The sequence below is a fragment of the Rhineura floridana genome, chromosome 6 (assembly GCF_030035675.1).
Source record: "Rhineura floridana isolate rRhiFlo1 chromosome 6, rRhiFlo1.hap2, whole genome shotgun sequence".
Classification (NCBI taxonomy): domain Eukaryota; kingdom Metazoa; phylum Chordata; class Lepidosauria; order Squamata; family Rhineuridae; genus Rhineura; species Rhineura floridana.
In genome coordinates, this window is record NC_084485.1 from 17,759,582 (window position 1) to 17,766,682 (window position 7,101).

Consider the following 7,101-nt stretch of genomic DNA (forward strand, 5'->3'; position numbering starts at 1 on the left):
AGCCCTTTAAGGAATGGCTTAAATCCATGGGGAAGGAATGTGCCTAGGAAGCCCAAATATGGGACAGGAATGTGTTTATCTCCTTTGGCAGCCTGCCCAGAAATCCTACATTCTGATTGACAGGATGTAGGCATTGGTAGGGCCAATGAGATATGCACGGGCATGTTTAAGGCACCAATCAACAACAAGCATACACTGCACATGAGGATGGCACATGGGTTATCCTGATTGGCTGGGTAAGCCCCTTTGAAGGAACCAATAAGGTCAAAGGGGTGGGACAGACCACTAGTATATAAATGCCAGCAAAGCATTGTTTAATTGAGATTCCACATGCCAGCAATAAGATACTGGGCAGGAGGGAGTGTGTGACCCAGCAGCTGCTGCTGCTGTTAAGATCTAGAGAAGGGAGTCTCCCAGTAGCTGAACAGGGAAATATCTGCTGCTCTTCAGTGTTAAGTCTATAAGGTACTGAAGTATATATATATGGTGCTAAGTAACTAATAAGCCACATTAATTGGCATAGCTGGTGTTAATTTTCATTGTTTACCTGGAACGTTTGCCTTCCCCCGGCAAACAAAGGGAGCAACAAAACAGACAGGGCCATACCAAGCCAAAAGTCACCCACCATTATAGAACAAGCTGGAATCCTATTGGCCTCTTTGTCACTTGACCCTGCTGGGCTAGTAGGTTCGATAGCACTGGGTGTCCATCATCAGTGCAGCGCAGCGGATAGCTTGCCAGCAATTTCTTCCTCTGGAAATATGCCATGTCAGAGCTTGGAAAAGTTACTTTTTTGAACTACAACTCCCATCAGCCCAATCCAGTGGCCATACTAGCTGGGGCTGATGGGAGTTGTAGTTCAAAAAAGTAACTTTTCCAAGCTCTGGCATGGTGAAACAGAGAGTGTGATGCCTAACAGAACCCCCAAGTTGAAACCTCCAACACATTGCACGCACTAGTGTTTCCACAGGAGAATTGCTAGTGTGCAATGAAAATCAATTGATTTATTAAAGGTTCCTGTGAACTGCAGATCTCCCCATCTGCATCTGTGACAGGACGCTGTCAGCTGCATCTCTGTATGATTCACTGTGTCAGATTCTTCAAGGAACCAGAAAATGTCAGAGAAAGGCTTCAAGGAGAAATATGGTTTTATTAAAATGATTTTAGTAGTTTCACTCTATATACTTGTTTCTATCCAGAGCCTTTGGGTTTGTGTGTGGCTGCCCCACATGGTGAGCCACTGAACTTCATTTTCCAGCATCTGCCTAGACTCTATCTTCAGGCCACCAAGTCTGGCTATTGAATCAAGTCAAAATAACATTCTCAGTTCATGCGAAGAAAGGTAACACTGGTAGATTTCCCCTTGGGTTGGATCCAGGCTTCTGTTGAAATCCTAGACACATTTACCTGGAAGTAAGCCCCCATGGGGCTTACTTCTGAGCAAAGATGCCTAGGATTGCACTGTTAGTTATGCTTGGAACAGACCCATTGAAATCAATAGGATTTAAGTTGGTCATCCCCCTTGATTTCAATGGTTTTACTTCAAGCATGACAGAGGATGGATGCAACCCTATGAATGCTAATAAAATACTCAGAAAATCAGTCTGGAGTTTGACCCCAATCCAATTTATGTCAAGATGTCAGTGGCCCATCTAGACTGATGCCTATGGGAAGCCCCCAAGCCAACCAGATGCCTATGGGAAGTGCACAAGCAATATCCAGCATCTGGCATTCGGAAGCATACTGCCTCTTAACAAAGGAGGTAGAACATAGCCATCATAGTTAGTAGCTGATAGCTTTATCCTCCATATGTATGACAGGAACATAGGAAGCTGCCTTATACCGAGTCAGACCATTAGCCCATCTAGATCAGTATTGTCTACACTGACTGGCAGTGGCTCTTCAGGATTTCAGACAGAATTCTCTCTTAGCCCTACCTGGAGATGCCAGGAATCGAACCTGGGATCTTCTGCATACAAGGCAGATGCTCTACTATTGAGCTACAGCCCTTCCCCAGGATAGTCAAGACAAGAAAGAAATAATTAAAAAGTTAACTATGTATTATTTTCAGATTTCCCCAACAATTGGTGCTCATGATGTTTGGCATAATGCAACAAAGTGCAAACGTCACTCATAGAATACAATAAGATGGAAAGGAAAAGGGAAAAAATACAAAAGTTGCCTAGATAGACAGATAACAGAAAAAGCTCTAAAACTAGTCATCCTCCTTTCCTCTGCATCTCTTTTCATAGTTTGGTTTGGGAGATTATGAGAATGTTACCTGCAAATATTTTGTTATATTTTATTTTTATTTTGAGTGAGAAAACCTCTTATCTCCGGCATGCCTTAAGGAGCTGGATATTTTTATATGACTAAACAATGACAAATTGGTTACCTCTTTTTCCACTAATAATACTGGCATAATATTAGAAGGATCTGTATCAAAGATCATTGAAGTTATGGGTAATTATTCCATTAAGGAATAAATCATTTCTTATAGATGTTCATGTGCTCACAGAGAAATGTTGACATCCTGTTCAGGTCATAACCTACACAAACCAGTTGACACAAGTAAGTGAAGAATTCAAAGATGTTGCTTCTTTAGTAAGACTGCTAGATGTACATTTGATGGCACCAGACCAGACTTTTATAATGGGTGTTGGGGATGGTCAGAATACTCCAGAGCAATTTTCCTGGTCTTTTATTGCAATTCTCTTAGTTTCCTTGCCTAATCCTCAGATATTTTGTCTTAGTGAGGATTTCTAATGTTGATTTGAATGTCACTTCACATGAAATTCAGTGATGACCTAGTAATGATGTGTGCAATGACCTTAAATATTTTTGAGTCTTATCAAGCATTCAGTGTAGAGTAGTGGTGAAGAGACCAAGCTTTGAATCAGGTAAAATCCAGAGACCAAGCTCAAACTCAGGTAGAACCTAGTTTGAACCTTGACTCTGTCTGACCTTACAAGAGGCTGGATCAGACTATGATCTCTCCCAAGGTGTGGTGTGGGATAAGCTGAACCAGTGTCTGGCTGCAGAAATGGACTGGACGAGAACTAGTAAGGTCAATCCAGATACGTCTGAGGCACTGTTAGTGTGTGGTTCTCAGACCAGAAGAGTACAACCTCTTCTGAATGGGGCCACACAGAACCTGAAGCAGAAGGTGCACAGCATGTTATATGTGGGGCTGCCTCCAAAGATGGTTTGGAAACTAGTTAGTGGAGGGTTTGACAGCCAGACCACTAACTGGGGCCAGGTGGCCTGAGCCAATAACACCAATTCTGGCTTGATTGCGCTGGATGCTGATTGGGGCGGGGGGCAAGAAGAGCAATTTCCATTATGGCATCCGATGGCATTGCAGCAAATGTTGGAGCAAAGGAATACTTTGGTGCTTGTGGCTCAAACTCCACCTCAGCCTTCTACATAGTTGGCAGTGTTGGGAAAGTATCTGTCTTGTTATTTCTCCCCAGTATTAGGCATTTCCAATCCGAGGTATTGTTAAAACCTGTGTGCATGTGAATGGCCCAGATATGTGCATACTGCAAGTAACCCAACACGTACCTAGAACTGACGGAACCTTTTACTGGAGTTAAAACCACACGTTGCCCTTATACGCAGTGATCCACCCAAAGCCCAACAAGAAAGCACACACAGATAAAATAAAGGTTAATTTTATTCAAAGGAGAAATAGGAAAAAATATAGTTTACAGTGATACTGCGAGCACAGTCTAACTGAATACATTCACTCAGTTGACAGAGTAGATAGATTACTATAGAGACTATGAAGATGCCCTGTGTGACTCACATCCAAGATTGCATTGACTTTCACCCAAGAGAACGAAAAAGAGGGAAACAAAAATGTGAAACTCAGGAATGAGGTTTCATACCAAGCTCAGGAGTCAAGCTCCACCCACAATGTAACTTAGAGTGAGACATGAGCGATCTCATCCTTCCTTGGTTTGGTTGTCCTGTGCTGTGCTGCAATGTGCAGTAGGGAGGAATTCATGGAGGCCCAAAAGATGTGCCTCACCCCATGGAATCCTGATCCTAAATACCTTTCCTGCCCTTGTAGAGTTACATGTAATTTTAGGAGGGGGAATGAATGACACTGCCTACTTGACTAGTGGGAAACAAGGAACATCCTGAATTTGCTTTGAAATGCAACGGCTGGAGATGCATGCATTAAGTTAATTGCTCTGTTATTTACAAGAAGCTCAGTATAAAGTCCTGTCATCATTGTCAGATGTCTAATGTAAAAAATCTTGTTCTGAAGAAATCTTATGTCAAAGTACTTAACATAATGATTCTATTATTATGATGACATATCCTTTGTATTTCAAAAGGCTGTAGATCTACTTGGATGGTAGTGTTATTAGTGTGAAGCTCTTTTCCTCTGGAGATGTTAAAGGTTGGAATTTTAGTTTCACACATGCAGAGCCAAGAAGTCTGAGTATAGTGGGAGGCTGGTTTTCCAAAAAGCATGGCTACTTTTGCTCTCATGCCAAGGTCCACTGTAATGAATCAAGGAATAAGAAATCCAAAAATCACAGCTATTGCTATAACAGTATACTACATCTCTACATGGATGTTTCACATAACCATCATGCTTGATAAGAGGCACTTCCATGAGTTAAGCTTGGGTGGACCAGGTGGAATGTGCTTGACATGGGTGGAGCCAAGGGAAGGTGTGGTAGGACTGACTTGGCAGATGGGATGGTGTCACAGAATGCCCACTTTGTAGAGGCACCAGCTGTCCATGAACTAAACCATCTTCCAATCCAGAAAAGTCATCCTTAGTTTCTCAGGAAACTTCAGGGAAGGTTGAACTGACTGGAACAAAGGCAATGGCAGCATAGTCAGTGTCCGAACAAGAGGTAGGAAGACCATTCTTAGAATATTAATTGGGAGAGTCACGGCTCATGCTTTGCATACAGAAGGACCCCAGATTCAATCCTCAAACTCTCCAAGTAGGGCTGGAAGATACCCCCAGTTTGATAGCCTGGAGAACTGAGCTAAATGGAGCAATGGTCTGACTCAGGCCACATCTGCACTATGCATTTAGAATAATAGAATAGTAGAGTTGGATGGGGTCTATAAGGCCATCAAGTCCAACCCCCTGCTCAATGCAGGAGTCCGTTGAAGTATATCCAGCATGTGGCTGTCCAGTTGCCTGTATGCTTCCAGTGTTAGAGAGCCCACCACCTCGCTAGATAATTGGTTCCATTGTCGTCCCATTCTTACAGTTAGGAAGATTTTCCCAATGCTGCCCTGGGCTCCTGCTGGGAGAAAGGGTGGGATATAAATCTAATAAATAAAAATAAATAAATAAATAAATAATGTTCAGTTGAAATCTAGCTTCCTGTAACTTGAGCCCATTATTCCATCTGGGATGACTAAGAAGAGATCCTGGCCTTCCATTGTGTGGCAGCCTTTCAAGTACTTGAAAAGTGCTATCCCATCTCCCCTCAGTCTTCTCTTCTCCGGACTAAACACGCCCAGTTATTTCAGTCTCTCCTCATAGGGCTTTGTTTCCAGTCCCCTGACCATCTTTGTTGCCCTCCTCTGAACCTGTTCCAGTTTGTCCAGTTTAAAGCTGTATTATACCACTTTAACAGTCATGGCTCTCCCCAAAGAATCCTGGGAGCTGCAGTTTGTTAAGGGTGCTGAGAGTTGTTAGGAAACCCCAGTTTCTCTCAAGGAGCTACAATAGTCACATTTGTTCAACAATTGATCCTCCTCCCCTGCAAATTGTAGCTCTGTGAGGGGAACAAGTGTCCCCTAACAACCCACAGCACCCTTAAACATGACAGTTCCCAGGATTCTTTGGGGGAAGCCATGACCATGAAAGTGAATGTGTGGCCTCAGTAGAAGCCAGCTCACTATGTTGCTAGGTCTTCTGTTAAAAATGAGGACACTGACAGGCCTGCTGAACGGTTTGTGTTACGTGTTACTGTCCTGTAATTCTGCTATGGTTGCAAAAGCACAGCCATAAGGTATCCTTTCCCCAATCTCATCAGTAGTTTCCTCTGGCTTTAATAAATTATTTTATTTCTTTGGCACAGATACTTCAATGATTTCTCAAAAATGCAGTTAATAAGCTGGTATAAAAGGTAATGAATGCAAATGACTTCTTTCTGAAATGCCACACTTAGCTGACTGAAAGCATTCCGATACCTTTTTTATATGTTGCTTTGGAAAAACCTGGGGTTTTTTATTGGATATAATTTCCCTCCTAAATTCACTCTGATTTGTCATGTTTTCAGATGTGAATGCTTCCCAGTTGTGGCAAAATGACAGAAATAGCATTCAAAACCCAGCGGCATTCTCCCCCCTCTTCAAACGCAAGATCAGAATATTGCCTAATCCAACTGATGTGGAATTTTTTATCAATAGCATGTGTTGCCAATTTAACAGAACCATGTTCTCCTTTTAAAAAAATAAATAAAAATCCAGCACTGGGAATGTTTAAAAAACTAATAAAACGATGGCTACAGGGCCTATCCACTCTGTGTTTTCCCAGATGGAGAAATGTTTCCAATTTTACTTTAAACTAAGTAATAGGCCTTCATGAGCTGAAATATTAAAAAAAGAGAGATAAAATTATAGTGAATGTTTGGAGGAACTGTAGAAGACCATCCTCAAAACTATGTGTTCTGAATGTCTGATAGCATCCACACATAACCACCATCAAGTAGAGACACATCCACACACAACCACCATCAAGATTGGAGGCCACTGTACCCTTACATTGGAAGTTATTGGAGCCCATGAATGCTCCTATAGTTAAGGTGAAAAGCAAAAACAACTCTAAACATGAATGCCTCAGCTCAGGGGAGGACGCCTCTAGCAATATAGCAAGGCTAAGATGATTCATAAGACAATACAAAACCAGGGCACTATCATCATCATCATTTCAATTTATTAGTTGCTTGATACCTGAAGGTCTCTGAGCAACATGGGACATCTTTGCTGGTCTTAGGCATTCTATCCCCTCCATCTGGATTTGAGCATGAAAGTGTGTGTGCATTTGTAAGCAGGAACAATTATGACATTGCACAACATGATTGCTGATCACAGGGAACATCTGTTAAGGCATGA

The 7,101-nt window shown here is 42.1% G+C and overlaps 1 non-coding gene across 1 annotated transcript; it reads right to left on the reverse strand.

Annotated features, from left to right (window-relative positions):
• Positions 1 to 1,938: 1,938 nt before the first annotated feature.
• On the reverse strand, positions 1,939 to 2,007 carry TRNAT-UGU (transfer RNA threonine (anticodon UGU)). Its single transcript has one exon. It is a non-coding gene; the product is annotated as a tRNA-Thr (tRNA).
• Between the last annotated feature and the right edge of the window lie 5,094 nt (positions 2,008 to 7,101).